Consider the following 21,434-nt stretch of genomic DNA (forward strand, 5'->3'; position numbering starts at 1 on the left):
AATAGTTTGGGTCTGACGATACACTCACTCACCCCAGGCAGGAAATAAACTAACGGAAACCAAGAACACAACGAGCAACAAACTAAAGGAAGCTATAAATAAACTCACAACCATCATAAATAAGCATAGCACAATCAAGATAAGACACGAACAAGATTAAACAATATTCTAACTATAAGTGTCAAAAATTCAACCATGAGATCAAAGAAAACGCGCATTCATCACTATCAATCCTTAAAGGTAAGTAATTGAAATAAAAAACGAGAAAATCAATGGAGAACTCAACTAAATGAATCAAGCAACAATCCCAACCAATAAACCTAGTGATAAGAATGCCAAATGTATCAACCAACGCCAAACTAATAAGCAATAACAATAGATAATCAAGAAAATACATAGCAATCAACTAAATGAGAGTTCTTACAATTGATCAAGAGAAATCACAATCCGAAGCAATCCAAGATTATCCGACAATGTTCAACAAGTGTTTTTTGTCTCTAAAACCAAAGGAAAAATAGTAGAAATCGTCTATGGAGGCTATGGAGGCTTTGGAGTCGAAGGTGGTGAATGAAACCCTAAAAAAAGGTTTTTAAAGGCAATTCTGTAACTGTCACATTAAACGCGGGCGGCGGCCGCAGGTCGCTGCCCATGCCCTTCGCAGGTTCTTGGCGACGAGCGCCGCAATGCAGCGAGTGTTGCATAGGCGGCGGGCGTCGTGAGACGGTGGCGACTGTGACCGAGCGGCGCCGGTAGCTGTGATTTTTCTTCAAAATGCGTCCAAAACTTTGCGAAACTCCCAAAACACTTCTACAACCTGCAAAACACGAGAATGCACCAAAAACAATAGAGCAAGTATAAAATACCACAACTATACGTAGAGCATGCTCGAATGTGCATTCAAAAACCTACAAATAACATCCACAAAACGAGGTAAACAGTTACAAAGACATAAATCAATTAATATATATATATATATATAATAATAATAATAATAAACATTAACATATAATTCCAATTGTGATGTAATGATATTAAATGATTTGTGCATGTTAATTGTAATATAAATAGTAAATATTAAAATGTAGTAAATTTATGAAAATAAAAATAATAATTGTTAATAAATATTATATATATATATATAGGGTCAAGTTAAACAGAGAATTATTATATATTTTATTTTGAACAAGTCTATACATTTTACGAACAGATCAACATAACTAACGAACAGACGTATTTAGTAAAAAAAAGAGAAAAACTCGCCACCAGCAGGATTCGAACCCGAGGCAAATTGTTGTTCATGCGGTACATTGATTTGTTCGTAAAAATTGTAAATCTGTTCGATTTTATTTCATGAATTCTCTATTCTCTAAATATTTAGCATTCTCTGTTTAACTTCTCTATCTCTCTCTCTCTCTATATATATATATATATATATAGGGTTGAGTTCAACAAAGAATTATCTTTTTCGAGAGAACGAACAAATCTATATATTTTACGAACAGATCAACATAAGTAATGAACAGACGTATTTAGTAAAAATATAGAAAAACTCGCCACCAGCAGGATTCGAACCCGGGGCAAATTGCTGTTCATGCGGTACATTGATCTGTTCATTAAAATTATAGATCTGTTCGTTTTTATTTTACGAGTTCTCTATTCTCCACAATATTTAGCTTCTCTGTTGAACCCTTCTCTCTCTATATATATATATATATGAGGCAAAATGTGATATACCCTTTTTGAAAGATGAAACATAAAATATACCCACTTTTTTTAAAACAATAAAATCTACCCACTTAGGACATTTTTACCCCTATGTGTAATTCGCGCATTGCTCGCATTGCTCGACACTGAAGCGTCGAGCATTGAACTGTCGAGCATCGAGCATGTCGAGCAATAGTTTAAATTGAACTATTGCTCGACGCCTCGAACATCGAGTGTCGAGCAATTAAGAACTGTCGAGCATGTCGAGCAATTAAGAACTGTCGAGCATGTCGAGCAATAGTTCAATGTCGAGCAAGACGAGCAATAGTTCAAATTGAACTATTGCTCGATATTAAGTGTTGAGCATTGAGTGTCGAGCAATGTGAACCGTCGAGCACTGAACATTTTTGGCACAAATTCAAAAATCAAACTTCAGATCTTGGCACAATTTCAAAAATCAAACTTCAGATAAGAAATCGTGCGACATCAAATCGGAAATCGTGCAGGTGGGGGAATCGGTAGAGAGAGAGAAGAAGAAGAAGAAGAAGGCTGCGGTGGATCTGTGGCCACGGCGACGGGATCTGTGGCTGCGGTGACGGCGCTAGGGCGGCGGAGGCGGAGGCACGCTGGAGGGCGGCGGAGGCGCGCTGAGAGAGAGAAGAAGAAGAAGAAGAAGGTTGCGCCTGTGATTTGGAGAGAAGTCGCGGCGAGGCAGAGGAGGAGGAGAGGCTGGACGGCTGAGACGGGAGGCTGCGGCGGAGGCGTGCGTGGAGGCGCCGGAAGCGCGCTGGAGAGAAAAACGGCGGCGCGCGACGGAGGCAGATCTGGGCGGCCACGACGACGGGATCTGTGGCTGCGGCGACGACGCCAGGGCGGCGGCGGCGGAGGCGGAGGCGCGCTGAGAGAAAGAGAGATGGGGAGAGGCTGCAATTTTTTTTGGGGGTGGGGGGAAGAGGTTGCGATTTTTGGTGTTTTTTTTGGAGAGGGGATTTGTTTGGTATTTTCTTTTTGTTTTAAGGGTATCTTAGTCCTTTCAACCTCAAAATGGGTACATTTTATATGTTTAATTTTGGGTGGGTATATTTTATGTTTCCTTTTTCAAATAGGGTAAAAAACACCATTAACCCTATACATATATATATATATATATATATATATATATATATATATATATATATATATATTGTGATCCTAACAAACTCATGAAAATCGGAAAAAAAAATTGTTCGGTAAAATCACCTTTTAATCGAGTTTGCACATCTACAAATACATTAATATTAAAGGTGTCCAAATATTAATCGACATGCCTATATTTATTTTTTAAAATATTTTACAATCCCTACGTCTCATAAGAAAGTATCACATTTTCCATTTTCGTATGTTTTATAAGAAAGTATCACTTTCATTTTGGGACATGACATCATTTTCTCTTTTTAACCACAACCACTCATTTATACATAACCCTACAATCAAGTCAACCACAACCACTCATTTTCACTCAACACATTATCTATCAATTAACTTTTTCTTAAAATTATTGTCATCTCATATACGATACTCTCTTACAGGACGGAGGGAGTACTTTTTATTATTAAGGCATATAACTTTGTTATGGTTTATTATACTGATACAAATAATCTATTATTATATTTATAAATTTAAATGTGTTTGATTAATCTAATTTGGAGGGGTACAAGTATACATGTTCTTGACAGGTCTAAACATTTATCGACATGCTTACATAAAATTTTCTCTATTTTTTAATCTTTTGTTATTTAAATTATTATTTATTTTGTATGCCCTAGATAAAGCAAGATAGATAAATAATCATATCTTATCTAAGCGTTTGATAGCAATATTGATTAACAAGAAGACCCGCATTAAGCGAGAGCCCGCTCTTATATCATTGTTCCACTGTGAAATTTAATATCTCCTCCCCCTAGTATTATTTATCTAAGTTTTATTTGTCTAAGTTTTATTTATCACCCTTTATCTCAATTTATATATCAAACACACCCTAATGTTTGAATGTGTATTGAGACAGATAAGCATTATCACAATAATTTATAATGAAAATTTTAATTCAAATTATTAATAAAAATTTACAATTATTATTAATTAAATTGTTAGAAATTTGTTTGCTAGAGAGCTGACAATTGAAATTAAGATTGAATATTATACTACATTTGATGGTGTTATCTCAAACTCTAGAAGTGATGATACTCATAACTCAGTTATGATCTTTCAAATTTTAAACGACATAATGCTCATAAGTCATAGATGGTCTATTAAGTTCAAAATAAGATAATGCTCAAACCTCAGTTATGGTCTTTCAAACTCAGACAAGATGATACGCAAAAATAAGATGTGCTAAAAAATAAGTATGTTTTCTCCCATTTTTCACTATTTTCACATGTTTACTAAAATGGAAAATTTTCTCCTGGCATGGTGAAATATTTTCTCGGGTTTCTTTCCAATGTTGGTGATGAGAACAAAAATATGCATCTTATGATATCGAAGTAAAGCAACCAAGCACAGGGAAGATCCCCTAAAGGGCAGCGTTGACAGGCTCTTGATAGCATTGCTGAACCTAGGACATCGCTGTTCAGAGTTGATAGAGCCCAATTCCAAGAAGCCCAAGGTTCTCTCGATATTCAACCCTGTTTGGCCCAAGCAATATTGCCATTGATAGTATAATATCCATTTCTTGGAGATGACCTTATCCCGAAATAGTCCAACAAGCGAAATTAGTTGAGACTGAAGTCCGGAGCAAGATGGAATTGAATTAAAGAGATCAACACGAAGACACAAGATAATTATGAAGTGTTCGCTATTTTATTTGACACGCCGCAAGTGTACGGGTGCAATTGTGTACAGTAGCAAGCAAGGTCGTATTCCACAGAGACTGAATTAACCAATTCCTATCCTAAATTATTCTACTCTATCTGGACAAACGAAATTAAGAGTTTTGTTTTTAAAACTAAATATAAAAAATAACAGGAAACAAAATAAATCAAGCTGCGAAGCAGAGAAACAAATAAGAGAAGATTTTCCAAAGCAAAGGTTTCAACAGATACTCCTAACTAACATGTTCAATTCAATTAATAAGATGATTCCTAAGACAATCTCTAAGCTAGTTCATACCCACTCCCGTGACATACAAACCGTTGATTACATGCAAGGCTACCATCCTTGGATCACACTTCTAACATGTAACTCCTAAAAGTTCCTAGGATTAATGCCCTGATGCGTGTGTTTTAGTTATTTATATTCGTGTTATTTTCCGTTGGTTTTGCTCGGATATAACCCGTTATTTGCACTTTTGGCGCAGGGATTGCATTGGATGGAGAAGAAAGCTTGAAGATGGGAGAAGTATTGAAAGTCACGAATTGGTTAAAGAAGTTGGTGATTTTTGGAGGAATTTAGAGATTTGGCTTTAGAGCTAATTATTTTTGTAATTTAATTAAGCCAAATACTCTTTTGATTAATTTTGGGCTTAAGTTTTTGAAAGGGGCCGAAACCCATGATAATTGGGGGTGTTCGGCCACTTAGGGGTTTTTTGATCCCTTGTGTTTGATTTTAGTTAGGACTCTTTTTCCTTTTAAGAGCCGCAACTTTTGAGATTAGGAAGATAAGTTTGACTAGTTTTTGTTTTTGGAGAACAACTCTTTTGATTCCTTTTATGATCATTCTGCACGTTTCTTTGCATGCAAGTTTAAGTTAGGATTTATTAGTTTTAAGTTGTGTTTTTTGAAGAATTGCGGCTGGAGTGCTCCTACGGTGTCAAGCGATTCCTTTTAATTTTCGAAAGTGTGGTGATCAGTTTATTTCAATTCCATTTATCTTTCTAGTTATATTTCATTAGTACTTTATTTGCAATTTTTCGTTTATTAGTGTTTAATTGTTTTATGTTTACTTTAATTTATTTGTTTATTTTTAGTTTAATTATAAGCAGCTAAACTTTTAATTCGGCGAGAATAATGAAACACTAATTTAATAATCTGTGAGACCTAATTGAGCATAAAATTGGTTCCTATTGATTTCGATTAATTGTTCGCTATATTATTTAACACGCCGCAAGTGTACGGGTGCAATTGTGTACAGTAGCAATCAAGGTCGTATTCCACAGAGACTGAATTTACCAATTCCTATCCTAAATTATTTTACTCTATCTGGACAAACGAAAGTAAGTGTTTTAGTTTTTAAAACTAAATAAATAAATAAATAACAAGAAATAAAATAAATCAAGCTGCGAAACAGAGAAATAGATAAGAGAAGATTTCCCAAGGCAAAGGTTTCAACAGATTCTCCTAACTAACATGTTCAATTCAATTAATAAGATGATTCCTAAGGCAATCTCTAAGCTAGTTCATACCCACTCCCGTGGTATACAAATCGTTGATTACATGCAAGGCTACCATCCCTGGATCACACTTCTAACATGTAACTCCTAAAAGTTCCTAGGATTAATGCCCTCACAATTATCAATTCCCTTTAGAATTAAAATAAATGTGTTCTATGTTCTTAGTTCCGGTAATAATCATCATCTCCCGATCTCAAATTAAAACTTATGATTATGCTAAATTGGCGATCAAGCAATAAAGCAAACAATTGTAACAAGAACATAAAAAGGAATAACAATCTCAATTAATTGAATCAAACAGTCAGAAATTCAAATCATGTCTACTCCCTAAACCCTGGAAAAAAGGAATTTTAGCCACACATAGACATATGACTAAAAATCAATATCTCAATAAAACCAATAAACATTCAACAATAAAAACCGTAGTAAAGTTGAGAATCTTCAATCTTGCTCTTGCTCCGTTCTCCGTCTCTCACAGCTCTCAGGAAAAGTAAAATATGATGAAAGGTGATAAAAGCTGATAAAAGGTTCTTTCAATAAGTTTCTGGGGAGTATTTATATGCCCTGTGTCTCAAAATATAGGTCAAACCCGTATAGGATCAAAAAAATAGCTGAAATAATAGAAAAATCGCGCAAAAACTGTGCTGTCACGCGGCCCGAGGCGCGGCCGCGCGCCCAGCCCGCATGAGGCGCCACGAGGTTCTGACAGCTTTGCGCAACAATTTTGTTTTTGCTCGTTCTCCCTCGTCCAAACTCTGATTTACAATCCGTTTGCGCTCACGAACTCCTCTTGAGACGAACTACAACTTGTATTTTAGCCAATTCTTCCAAATTCTGCTTCATCATTTCTGAAAATTCGTTCAAACAACAAGCAAGTGACAAGTTCTTAACCATAAACCCATATAAGCTCAAATAAAGCATCAAACACACAAAATCCTCACAACTAAGCATCAAATATGACACACCAAGAGGAAAAAATGCATGTTTATCATTAATTCCTAGGGTTTAAAGATAATTCTGATTTTATTTAAGTCTGGCCAACTTAGGTTTAATTGGATTACAGTCAATTAGCACCTCCAATCCGTAATTGTTGGAATAGGGCTGATTAGTGATAAAACTACTGTGTTCGTAGTAGGAATTAATTGGTGTATTAATTATTACTAGCGTATCTAGGATAATTGATATAAATTGGGTTCCTTCATCTTAATGCTATTAGAATATTAAATCTAACACTGACGTATCTAGCTAGGTTATATTTTAATAAGGAAAATAGGTAGGACTAGCGTATCTAGCCGTCTATCGACACAGTAAGTAGGAATTGGGGTATGTCAGTGCGTATCACGGTATCCTATAACTAGTTGGTTAATAGGGATTAATTAATTATTGCGTCGATGATCAGAGCTTTGAATTAGTGTGGATTTATTTGAGCCGAATTACCTTTCTATTGATATTTTTCTAGAGTCTTTATTTGATTAATTTTGTTTTCTTAGTTATAATTAATATTTTCTCCAAAATTAAGGCGTGGTGGCATCACAAAAAATATAGGTTTTTAGGGAATTGAATGATTTTACCTGCTCTCTGTGGGATCGACCCTACTTATCATCATACTAATTTGTTTTGATAATTCTGCAGGAATTATTTGGTGGTAAACGACGTTCACCATGCCCTCACAATTATCAATTCCCTTTAGAATTAAAATAAATGTGTTATATGTTCTTAGTTCAGGTAATAATCATCATCTCCCTATCTCAAATTAAAACCTATGATTATGCTAAATTGGTGATCAAGCAATAAAGCAAACAATTATAATAAGAACATAAAAAGGAATAATAATCTCAATTAATTGAATCAAACAGTCAGAAATTCAAATCATGTATGTTCCCTAAATTGGCGAAGTAGCTTTCTGCTTTTCATCCTTCTTTTTGCCAAAAACCTCAACAGTGACCTCCTCAGCTTTTTCCTCAATCGGGGGTGCACTCTCATACTCTGCCGTCTTGGCCTCTTCTTATGTGGTCCCGCTCGGTAAATCTATGATCTTATAATGACGCTGGGGAAACGGCATCCACCCAAGAGGACGCAGATGAGGTGGAAGTCGTCGGCCTTCCTCATGGACTCTCCACGAGAACTCTCCTCTCTCCATCTCACGAGATCCATGGCTACCTTCAGAGGTGGCTTCACTCTTCAATCCAATGGCCATGCACTGCTCCTTTGGGTTCACCTTGGCATTGTTTATGAGATTACCTTACTGTTGGAGTTTATCGACGGCGGTGGCTATTTGACCCAATTGGGTCTCGAACATCTTCAATTGAGTCCCCACAGCAGCGGCATTGGACTCTAACTTTTCCATCCTCTCGTCGGATTTGGACATGAACTTCATCAGCAACTCCTCTATATTCGGCTTCTTCTCTTCATTTATCACTCCATTGGTTACCGAGAAGCTTGGTGGAGGTTGAATTGCATTGTTGGGATTCCCATACGCCAAATTTGGGTGTAGACGCCCTCCATGATGAAACTGTTGTCCACTATTATATCCACCTTGTTGCCCATGTTGAAAGTTCCCATAGCTTCTGCCATTGATGTAGTTAGCGTCTTCTACGCCTGTTGGGATCTCCACAGCCGGCTCAGGATTTCCCATTGACATCGCCAAAATTTTTTAGTTCAGCTCTCCCAGCTGAGTCGAGATCAATGCCATGGGATCTGAGCTAGATGCTGCAGCAACTTTCTTCAATTGTACCCTCTCGGACGGCCATTGGTAACTGGTAGCCGCCATACTTTCTATGATCTCAATTGCTTCCGAGCTTTCCTTCTTGAGTAGGGAGCCTCCAGCTGCTGTATCCATAAACATCCTCGTGCGCTCTCCACAAGCATTGTAGAACATGATGACTAAAGTCCCCTCATCAAAGCCATGGGACGGGCACTTTCTCAACTTCTCCTGGTATCTTTCCCATGTTTCAGCCAAAGTCTCTCCATCAAATTGCTGAAATTGAAGAATATCCATCTTCAACTTCAATGTAAGCCCAGGAGGATGGAACTTCTGCAGGAAAAGATCCGCCAAATCCCCCCATACTGGGTTAGCTCCCAGCTGTAGAGTTTGATACCACGACTTTGCCTTATCCCTGAGTGAGAATGGGAAAAGACGGAGTCGTATAATGTCATCTGGGACTCCATTCATCTTAACAGTGCTACACAGCTCCAGGAATTGCGCCAGATACGCATTGGGATCTTCCACAGCTTTGCCTCCATACTGGTTTTGCTGCACCATCGTGATTAAACCAGTCTTGAGCTCAAAATTATTTGCGTTGACTCTTGGAGGCTCGTGAAAATAATATTGCGGAGTGAACGCCTCATTGATTGGGGCCTATTTCTGCTCGCCAGCATTTTTCTGAGCATCCAACAACGCCTGCAGCTGTTCTCTCAATGCCCGGACTTCTTCTGCAGTAGCAGCCATCGTGTTTAGTGTGGCTTCTCTTTTCTTGTTGTTGTTAAGGTGGAGCGGGGCTTCAATCTCTAGATCAAAATCTTCAAGAGGTAGATTCTGAGATCGTGTGTTCATTCACACCTAGAAAGCTCCAAACACAAGAATTAGAACCACAGGAAAAATAAAGAACAAAAAAATAAATAAATAGAAATAAAAATCCAGATTAGTATCAAATAATTAACATATAGTACTGATAAAAATCAGTCCCCGGCAACGGCGCCAAAAACTTGTTCGCTATTTTATTTGACACGCCGCAAGTGTACGAGTGCAATTGTGTACAGTAGCAAGCAAGGTCGTATTCCACAGAGATCACTGAATTAACCAATTCCTATCCTAAATTATTCTACTCTATCTGGACAAACGAAATTAAGAGTTTTGTTTTTAAAACTAAATATATAAAATAACAGGAAACAAAATAAATCAAGCTGCGAAGCAGAGAAACAGATAAGAGAAGATTTCTCAAGGCAAAGCTTTCAACAGATTCTCCTAACTAACATCTTCAATTCAATTAATAAGATGATTCCTAAGGCAATCTCTAAGCTAGTTCATACCCACTCCCGTGGCATACAAACCGTTGTTTACATGCAAGGCTACCATCCCTAGATCTCACTTCTAACATGTAACTCCTAAAAGTTCCTAGGATTAATACCCTCACAATTATCAATTACCTTTAGAATTAAAATAAATGTGTTGTATGTTCTTAGTTCAGGTAATAATCATCATCTCCAGATCTCAAATTAAAACCTATGGTTATGGTGATCAAGCAATAAAGCAAACAATTATAATAAGAACATAAAAAGGAATAATAATCTCAATTAATTGAATCAAACAGTCAGAAATTCAAATCATGTCTGTTCCCTAAACCCTGGGAAAAAGGATTTTAGCCACACATAGACATATGACTAAAAATCAATATCTCAAATAAACAAATAAACATTAAATAATAAAAACCGTAGTAAAATTGAGATTCTTCTGTTCTTGCTCCAATGATGTTCTCCGTCTCTTCAAAGCTCTCCAAAAGATGTAAAAATATGATTTAGGTCATAAAAAGTTCTTTCAATATGTTTTTGGGGAGTATTTATATGCCCTAGGTCTCAAAATATAGGTCAAAACCGTGTAGGATCGAAAAATAGCTGAAATAATAGAATAATCGCGCAAAATTCGTGCTGTCACGTGGCCCGAGGCGCGGCTGCGTGCCCAGCCCGCATGAGGCGCCGAATTCTCGACGAGGTCCTGACAACTTTGCGCAGCAATTGTTTTTGACTCGTTCTCCCTCGTCCGAACTCTGATTTATGATCCGTTTATGCTCACGAACTCCTCTTGAGACGAACTACAACTTGTATTTCAGCTAATTCTTCCAAATTCTGCTTCATTATTTCTGAAAATTCGTTCAAACAACAAGCAACTGACAAGTTCTTGACCATAAACAAATATAAGCTCAAATAGACCATCAAACACACAAAATCCTCATAACTAAACATAAAAAATGACACACCAAGAGGTAAAAATGCATGTTTATCATGAAGAATTATATTCCTATTCTAGGTCTAAATAGAATCATTTTTTCATTGTAATTCATAGGAATTTCGTCTATAAATATGTGTAAAACCTTAGTGTAAAATCATGGACGATCATTACCTTACTTGTTCTCAACGCCTTACGCTAAATCTACACCATACAAAGTTCTACATTTCTACGCTTTTTCTCGTGTTTTTGTTACTTTCTTTTGCAAGGTGTTATTTTCAAGCACAATAGTTGGATAATATTATCCTGAGTTGGGGTGTGAATATATTTTCCAACATTTCTCATCTTTTCATCTCTAGTAAACATAAGATAAAAAATGAGAAAATGATAATATTTTCTCATTTTTTTTCTTATTGATCTATGGTTGGTTGAATTTGATTCGGGGTCGCGCTGTTGTGGGCTCGCCTGAGCCAGGCTCTGGCTCTTCTTTAAGGTTAGCGGTCGCGTGTCATGGTCAGCTGTCGTGTCTTGCGCCGCTGCTAGTTTGCGCCTTTGGGTGCTTTTATCTTTCCGGTTGGGGAAGTCATGGATTCTTTGAGGGGCGATGGTCAGGCCGAAATTTCTCGATAGATCTTATCTTTCCCTTTTGTCGATTGGGGTGTCAAGGCTTTGGTGATGGTTAGTCCGGAGCTCGCTTTCGCGTCACCTCTTTCTTGTTTTATTTTTTGCTTTTTCCCCTCCTTGAGATGTTGTTTAGATGAGTACTCTTTTTTCTCTGCAAGGGTTTTCCTTGTAGAGGTTTTAACGAGGCTCGACCCTTCGTCTGTTTCATCTTTTATGCTTTTAAGAGTTTGTAGGTCTTTTTTTTTTCTTTATTATATAATCTCATTTCATCTTATCCATCTTTAATTTTTTAATAAAAAATTTACAACCAAAGTAACTGCACCCTAAGGAGATAGCGGAGGAAAAAAAATATCTTGCAGATTCCCCTGAACCAGTTAAGCAGCCTCAAAAAGAAGAGGAAAGTGATTTCTCATAAATGGCCAACCAACAAGAGGAAGAAGGCTTCTAGGACTCTCTTTATGCCTCTAGAGTTTGCGCTTGCCTCTCTCATCTCACTAGAAGTAACGTTTCCAAGGCTTCTGGTAGCCACTAACGGCTCTTGGCCAAGGAGAATGCAAGGGAAAGGAGTTTGAGGAACATTTAATGCTTGATTTTGAGTTTGAATGGGTACATATTCTAGAAGCTTTACGCTAAATCAATAACGTACAAACTTCTACGTTTTTACATTTTTTCTCGTGTTTTTGTTACTCTCTTTTGCAAGGTGTTATTTTCAGGCACAACAGTTGGATAATATTATCCTAGGGTAGGGGTGTGAATATATATTCCAACATTTTTCATCTTTTCATCTCTAGTAAACATATGATAAAAAAAAGAGAAAATGATAATGTTTTCTCATTTTTTTCTTATTCATCTATGGTTGGCTGAATTTGATTCGGGGTTGCGCTGTTGTAGGCTCGCCTGAGCCAGGCTCTGGCTCTTCTTTATGGTTGGCGGCCGTGTGTCATGGTAAGCTGCCTTGTCTTGCGCCGCTGCTAGTTTGCGCCTTTGGGCACGTTTATCTTTCAAGTTGGGAAAGTCATGGATTCTTTGATGGGCGATGGTCATGACGGAATTCCTCGGTGAATCTTGTCTTCCCCTTTTCCCGGTTGGGGTGTCGAGGCCTTGGCGATGGTTAGTCCGGAGCTCGTGGCCGCGTCACCTCTTTTCTTGTTTTATTTTTTGCTTTTTCCCCTCCTTGAGATGTTGTTTAGATGAGTACTCTTTTTTCTCTGCAAGGGTTTTCCCTCCGAGTTTTCCTTGCAGAGGTTTTAGCGAGGCTCGACCCTTTAGTATGTTTCATCTTTTGTGTTTTCAAGGGTTTCTAGGTCCTTTTTCAATTTCATCTTATCAATCTTTAATTTTTCAATGAAAAATTTACAACCAAAGTAACTACACCCTAAGGATATAGCGGAGGAAAAAAAATATCTTGCAGATTCCCCTGAACCAGTTAAGCAGCCTAAAAAAGAAGAGAAAAGTGATTTCTCATAAATGGCCAACCAACAAGAGGAAGAAGGCTTCTAGGACTTTCTTTATGCCTCTAGAGTTTTGTCATGGAAATAGCAGAGAAGATAGTGGATTTGAAGGTTAGAGTTTGCAAGAAGAAAGGATCGACTGTAATTAATTCTGGGATGCAAGGAATGGAGAAAGAGATGAATAATTTGGGTGGGAATTTGATGGAAAAGTCAAAAGCAAAGATTGAAATCGGAGGCTACACGTGTGTGGCTAAAGATAATGTTGAAAGTGGCTAATTGTGATATTTTGTTTAAGTTGCTTTGGAATCTCACTTTTGGGGATTTCCAATTATTTAAATTGTTATTTTAAGTTGTTGTGTTGGGTCCCACTTTTGGGGATTACAAAACCTAGTTGATGAAAGAAATACGCAGCCTTTGGAAATCTGCAATTCTCTCTCTCCTCTTCTATCTCTCTTCCCAAACTCTTCTTATTTTCCCCCATTTCCCTTATATACACTATTATTACCATAAAAATTGGTATCTCAGAGCCACGTTCTTGGTAATGGCTGATGCTACGCGGTTTAAGGATTTGTTAGAGGCACAGAAAAGATTGGATCAAATCTTACAAACAGAGACTATGAAAAGGGAAGCAGCTGAAATGAAATTACAAGAGCAACTATCTACTGTTACATCAGAAGTTCAAAGACAGTTGGGAGATTTTGCTGGAAGATTTGATCACCTTACAACCACTCTAGCCTCACTACAACTACAGCTAACCAGTTTTGACCGTGGGAAATCGCCTTTTGGTGATGGTGGATCAATATTAGGGAACCCCCCCTGAGGATTGGCAAAGCGGTGGAAATCCAAGGACCCTGTACAAATACAAACAGCAATCAGATGGGTCAGGTAACAACCTCATTAACCCTCTTCCTAAATTGGATTTTCCACGATTTGATGGGACACAACCTAGATCTTGGATGCTCAAATGTCAAGGATATTTCAAACTTATTCCAAACATACCAGATCACCAAAAAGTAGTTTTGGCATCAATGCATTTTGATGGTAAGGCAGCACAGTGGTTCCAGAATTTATCACTCGATGAGTCAAGTGTCAGTTGGGCACAATTTTTGGAAATTATTTCAGCTAGATTTGAGGAACTAAAAGAAGCAAAGATCATTTCTGAGTTTAACAAGCTGAAACAGGTGGGGTCTTATGAAGAATGTGTGGAAAGGTTTGAAGAACTCAGGGCATGTATGGCTATGTTAAATAAGTCGGGGTATTCTGAGGAGTATTATATAGCAAGCTTTGTTAGTGGGCTAAGTGAAGAACTACAGGCTTTTATACTCATGTTTGAACCTACCACATTGGCTCAAACTATTGAGTTGGGAAAGAAACAAGTGCACACCTTGGAGGCTATAACAAGGAAGCTTAAATTTACTGGGAGGCCAAATACAACTACCACAAGTTCATTTAAGAGAACAGAATCCAACCAACCTATGCAGAACAAGTTTCCTTCCCCGCAATCAAAAAGACCCTTCTATCTCTTAACTGCTGCAGAGATGGCTGCAAGGAGGGAAAAGGGACTGTGTTATAATTGCGATGAGAAATTCACACCAGGACACAGGTGTAAAGAAAGGGTGATTAATATGATTATGACTGAGGATGAAGAAGAGGCTGCCTAAGTTGAAGCTGTATTAAATGCGCCTGTTTTGGAACCTGAGCAACACACTAATATGAAGGAAATTCAAATGGCTATAAATGTTATTACTGGGGAAGGTGGCTTAACTACTATGAGGGTGTGTGGGGTAGTAGGCCAACAGAAGCTACACATTCTTATAGACTCGGGCAGTACCCTAAGTTTTATCAAGGAGTCTACAGCTAAAGCGATGGGCTGTAAGATTGAACCGGCAAAACCAATTTTAGTCAAGGTAGCCAATGGCCAAAGGATGGTTAGCTCTACTAGAGTGGTTGGATTCAAGTGGAAAATGCAGGATCATGAATTTACCTACTCACCCAGGTTGCTAGCTACTGAGGGTTGTGATTTAATCTTGGGGGGAGATTGGTTAAAATCATGCACCCTCATAGAGCTAGATTATGAGCAGATGACTTTCACTGTCACTATTTCGGGGAAGAAGGTTAAGGTGCAGGCAATAACTAAAGATACAAGCTGCCATCTAATATCAGGCCCTACCTTATTCCAAATGATGCATTCGGCATTAGATGACATTGAAGATGTATATTGGGTGAGATTGAAAGCAATACAACATGAGACACCACTCCAATTGGAGAGCCTCTTATCAGAATATCAGGACATTTTCAAGGAACCTACAGAACTTCCACCACACAGGCAGGTTGAACACCAGATACTTTTGAAACCAGGAAGCTTCCCAAAACACCAATTTCCCTACAGGGTCTCTTATAATCAGAAGGGAGAAATAGAAAGAATTGTCAAGGAACTCTTAGAGTCAGGAATGATACAAAATAGCAGGAGCCCCTTCTCAGCGCCTGTTTTGTTGGTGAAAAAGAAGGATTCTACTTGGCGAATGTGTGTTGACTACCGATATTTAAACAGCTTAACCATTAAACATGAATACCCTATACCAGTTATTGATGAGCTTCTTGATGAATTACATGGAGCAAGGTTTTTCTCTAAAATTGATCTACGGTCAGGTTATTTTCAGATCTTAGTAAAACCTGAGCACAGATTTATGACAGCTTTTAGTACTCATCATGGGCATTTTGAATTTGTGGTGATGCCCTTTGGGTTATGTAACGCACCAGCCACATTTCAATTCTTAATGAATCAGGTTTTTAAGGATCATTTGAGAAAGTCAGTATTAGTCTTTTTTGATGATATCTTGGTATATAGCCGAACATGGGAGGAGCACCTAAGTCATTTGAAGACCGTACTTGAATTGTTAAGAAGCCATCAACTCTTTGCCAAGAAGAGTAAATGCCAGTTTGGCTAAGAAAGGGTGAAGTACCTAGGCCACATTATCACTTTTGAAGGGGTAGCAACAGACCCTGAAAAGATAAGTTGTATGGTTAATTGGCCAGCCCCCACTACACTAAAGCAATTAAGAGGTTTCCTAGGCCTCACTGGCTATTATAGGAAATTTGTGAAGGACTATGGGTCCATTAGCAGGCCCTTAACTTCTTTATTAAAAAAGGGGGCTTTCAATTGGAATTCAGAAGCTGATGCTGCCTTTCAAGCCCTTAAACAGGCTATAGCTACTACTCCTGTATTGAGGCTACCAGACTTTACTGCCATTCGTCATTGAGACAGATGCTAGTGGAAAGGGAGTAGGGGCTGTCCTTATGCAAGAAGGAAGACCTCTAGCTTATTTGAGTAAGACACTATGTTTGAAAAATCAAGGGTTATCTATCTATGAAAGAGAATTTCTGGCTGTTCTCCTTGCAGTTCAAAAGTGGAAATATTACCTGCAAGGTCACAAGTTCTATATTAACACAGATCAACAAGCCCTAAAGTACTTGTTGGATCAAAGGATTACAACTCCTACTCAACAAAGATGGATACCAAAGTTGTTGGGCCTTGATTATGAAATCTGCTACAAGAAGGGCCTCGAAAATAAAGCTGCTGATGCTCTCTCTCGAATAACAGTGAGAGGGGATGATTGTTATGCTATATCTGTCATGGTTCCAGAATGGATGAAGCAAGTTACTATTAGTTACCTGGGTGACAAGTATTTTACTTCCATCTTAGAGGCGAAAGCAATCAATCCATCTGCCTATCCTGAGTTTACATTACATGGAGAAGTACTCAGGTATAAGGGAAGGCTTGTTATTGGGGAGAATTCAGATCTGAGACAAACAATCCTAAAGGAACTCCACTAATCTCCTTACGGCGGTCACTCTGGAACTCTAGGTACTTATATGAGAGTTAAGAGATGGTTCTATTGGCCTAAACTGAAGAATGATATTAATGAATGGGTTGCAGCATGCACTGTGTGTAACCAAAATAAAGCCATTGGAGGATCATACCAAGGCCTTCTCCAACCTCTCCCAGTCCCTGATCAGGTTTGGTCACACATCTCTATGGACTTCATCGAGGGAATTCCAAAATCACTGGGAAAGGATGTTATATTGGTCATAGTGGACAGGTTTACTAAGTACAGTCACTTCTTAGCGTTATCACACCCTTATACGGCTCAATCAGTGGCTAAGGTATTCTTGGACAATGTCTACAAGCTTCACGGCCAACCTATTAGCATTGTTTCAGACAGGGATAAGGTATTTACAAGCCTGTTCTGGAAGGAGTTGTTTAAATTAATGGGAACTCAATTGGATATGTCTTCGGCCTATCATCCTCAGTCGGATGGTTAGACTGAGAGGGTCAACCAATGCCTAGAAACCTACTTGAGATGCATGACTCACCACCACCCCAAGCAGTGGACACGGTGGTTATCCCTAGCTGAGTTCTGGTATAACACTAACTGTCATACCAGCCTCAAAACCTCCCCTTTTCAAGCTCTATATGGTTTTCCTCCTCGACACTTCAATTTGCAGTCCCAATCTCTTACCACCAGTACAAAAGCTCAAGAATATATGCAAGAACGACAGAAGTTTGTGCATCAATTGAAGGAAAACTTACTTGCAGCCCAGAGTCGTATGAAGTTTTTTGCTGACAAGAAGCGCACTGAACGAGAATTTGAGGTTGGCGATTTTGTCTATCTCAAGTTACAGCCCTACAGCCAGTCCACAGTCGCCCTACGGAAGAACCTTAAGTTGTCACCCCATTTTTATGGGCCTTACAAGATCATTGAAAGAATTGGAAAGGTGGCCTATAAACTGGACCTACCTGAAGGAGCCCGAGTTCATCCGGTATTCCACGTCTCTCTCCTCAAACGAGTCATCAGTCCGTCAGCCAAGGTTTTACCAGATCTGCCCCCATTATCTGAAGACGGTACCTTTTGTGTTTCACCGGTGGGATTCTTGGACCAGCGAGTGGTTGAACGAGGTGGAGTGAAATTTCCACAAAAATTGGTTCTTTGGTCGGCCAGTGATACTGAAGCAATTAGCTGGGAAGATGAGGCATTCATGGTGAAATCTTTCGGCAAGATCGATCCTTGGGGACAAGGATCTCTGGCGGCGGGAGGTATTGTCATGGAAATAGTAGAGAAGATAGTGGATTTGAAGGTTAGAGTTTGCAAGAAGAAAGGATCGACTGTAATTAATTCTGGGATGCAAGGAATGGAGAAAGAGATGAATAATTTGGGTGGGAATTTGATGGAAAAGTCAAAAGCAAAGATTGAAATCGGAGGCTACACGTGTGTGGCTAAAGATAATGTTGAAAGTGGCTAATTGTGATATTTTGTTTAAGTTGCTTTGGAATCTCACTTTTGGGGATTTCCAATTATTTAAATTGTTATTTTAAGTTGTTGTGTTGGGTCCCACTTTTGGGGATTACAAAACCTAGTTGATGAAAGAAATACGCAGCCTTTGGAAATCTGCAATTCTCTCTCTCCTCTTCTATCTCTCTTCCCAAACTCTTCTTATTTTCCCCCATTTCCCTTATATACACTATTATTACCATAACAAGTTTGCGCATGCCTCTCTCATCTCACTAGAAGTAACGCTTCCAAGGCTTCTGGTAGCCACTAACGGCTCTCGGCCAAGGAGAATGCAAGGGAAAGGAGTTTGAAGAGCATTTAATGCTTGATTTTGAGTTTGAATGGGTAGATATTCTATAAGCCTTACGCTAGATCAATACCGCATAAAGTTCTACGTTTTTACATTTTTTTCTCGTGTTTTTGTTACTCTCTTTTGCAAGGTGTTATTTTTGGGCACAACAGTTGGATAATATTATCCTAGGGTAGGGGTGTGAATATAGTTTCCAACATTTCTCATCTTTTCATCTCTAGTAAACATATGATAAAAAAAGAGAAAATGATATTTTTTTCTCATTTTTTCTTATTCATCTATGGTTGGCTGAATTTGATTCGGGGTCGCGTTGTTGTGGGCTTGCCTGAGCCAGGATCTGGCTCTTCTTTATGGTTGGCGGCCGTGTGTCATGGTAAGCTGCCTTGTCTTGCGCCGCTGCTAGTTTGTGCCTTTGGGCGCGTTTATCTTTTCGGTTGGGGAAGTCATGGATTCTTTGATGGGCGATGGTCAGGACGTAATTCCTCGGTGGATCTTGTCTTCCCCTTTTGTCGGTTGGGGTGTCGAGGCCTTGGCGATGGTTAGTCCGGAGCTCGTGGCCGCGTCACCTCTTTCCTTGTTTTATTTTTTGCTTTTTCCCTTCCTTCAGATGTTGTTTAGACAAGTACTCTTTTTTCTCTGCAAGGGTTTTCCCTCTGAGTTTTCGTTGCAGAGGTTTTAACGAGGCTCGACCCTTTAGTCTGTTTCATCTTTTGTGTTTTCAAGGGTTTCTAGGTCCTTTTTCAATTTCATCTTATCCATCTTTAATTTTTCAATGAAAAATTTACCACCAAAGTAACTGCACCCTAAGGAGATAGCGGAGGAAAAGAACATCTTGCAAATTCCCCTGCACCAGTTAAGCAACCTCAAAAAGAAGAGGAAAGTGATTTCTCATAAATGGCCAACCGACAAGAAGAAGAAGGTTTCTGGGACTCCCTTTATGCCTCTAGAGTTTGCGCCTGCCTCTCTCATCTCACTAGTAGAGATGGCAATTTACCCGCAGGTAATGGATATCCACGAAAACCCGAACCTATTAGGATGGGTTTGAGAGGCATTTGATATCCACTGATAGTTTCGTGGTTGCAATTCACTTTCCATTTAGTTCGTAGGTATGGGTTTGGATACTTACTATCCATACCCGTGAAACCCGTTTACCCACGAAAATACCCGTGAAAATACCCGTCAATTACTCGTTAAATTTGTTATAAATTTATAATCAAATTTTATTTCGTGGGAATTTAATGGATAATGGATGGCGGGTATCCGGGGGATAGTGGGTGGCGGGTATCCGACGGATAGTGGGTAGCGGGTATTTGACGGATAGCGGGTGGCGAATACCCGACAAATAGCGGGTTCGTAGATACCCATTGATACCATTGATGGGTAGCGGATATCCGCGGGTGGCTGGTTTGGATACCATTTGATATCCATGGATAGTTTCATGGTTAAAAATCACTATCCATTTAGTTCGTGGGTATGGGTATGGATAGTCACTATCCGTACCCGTCGTACCTGATTGCCATCCCTACTCACTAGAAGTAACTCTTCCAAGGCTTCTGGCAGCCGCTAACGGCTCTCGGCCAAGGAGAATGTAAGGGAAAGGTTTTTTTGGAGCATTAATGCTTGATTTTGAGTTTGAACGGGAGGATATTCTGTATCGTCCTAATGATCAAATTGTGCAACCTATTTTTCGCTCCGACTACCTAAAAAGATTCTAGCCCATTATCGTCAGCAAAAATCTTATTGAAGAACACCCCCTGACCCCTGCGAACATCCTGAGTATTGGTATGTTTCGTTTACTCACCGATTCTGGTCATGTTGATACTGTGTCACACGATAGAAGGTTTGTTCGATGCATTGTGTTGAAATTCTACTACAATCTCTCCTGGAGCATTTCTAAGGAGAAGTACGATGACTGATTTTGTACTTTTATCTGTGCCACTACATCAATTTTTCCCCACAATTTATTGATGAGAATGTGGGTCGAGACAATGTTGTGCATCCTGAGAAAAAGATGCATCTCCACCTGGTTGCCTCAGAACTTACCGGAGGTGTGAAGACTCATTGTCCCTCTATCGAAAAAATCCAAGGCACCGACCTCTCCATCAAGTACTCCATTCTCTACAAGATTGCGATAAAAATTGGTTCCCCACCAAGTATCGATCTGGCGTGGACAAGGCTCTGGAAAATCTTCTCTACCACATTAGTCAAGGCCATCCCATCAACTTTGGGAGCAGGTCTTCAATCACATTCCATGCTGAGTCCCAATGATGTTGGATACGAAAAGAGACAAGTGGTAATAATAAGAAAATATTCTCTCTCCTACGTGGCACCATTTGAATTTTGCAGAACTCTTCTTCATTTGCAATTATTTTTTATTTTTTATTTTCTTAATTCTTAATTATAATTATAATTATAAAGGGTTAATTACGCCAAAAATCATGAACTATACCTCCATTTCCAACTTTTCCATAAACTTTTTTTTTTATCACAAATTTCCTGAACTTAAAGGGTTGAACAATTTTTCCATGACTTTCAAGAATCCCCAAATTAAATGCTGACATGGCGTCGCCGGCACTGACATGGCGTCGCTGACAGTGAATCAAAATGACGTCGTTTAGTTGGGGGATAAAACGACGTCGTTTTGAGCCCCAACCATGCCTCCTAGCCGAAAAACTCACTAGACGTCGCCGAAATCAGATTTCCAACCTCG

At 38.8% G+C, this 21,434-nt stretch overlaps 1 long non-coding RNA gene across 1 annotated transcript; it reads right to left on the reverse strand.

The window, feature by feature from the left end:
- Window positions 1-13,181: 13,181 nt before the first annotated feature.
- On the reverse strand, window positions 13,182-18,587 carry LOC130994616 (uncharacterized). Its single transcript, XR_009091823.1, has 4 exons — window positions 17,883-18,587; window positions 17,676-17,791; window positions 14,558-14,626; window positions 13,182-13,935 (listed from the first exon to the last, which is right to left on the reverse strand). It is a non-coding gene; the product is annotated as an uncharacterized LOC130994616 (long non-coding RNA).
- Window positions 18,588-21,434: the final 2,847 nt, after the last annotated feature.

The sequence above is a fragment of the Salvia miltiorrhiza genome, chromosome 7 (assembly GCF_028751815.1).
Source record: "Salvia miltiorrhiza cultivar Shanhuang (shh) chromosome 7, IMPLAD_Smil_shh, whole genome shotgun sequence".
NCBI classification, from domain to species: Eukaryota; Viridiplantae; Streptophyta; class Magnoliopsida; order Lamiales; family Lamiaceae; genus Salvia; species Salvia miltiorrhiza.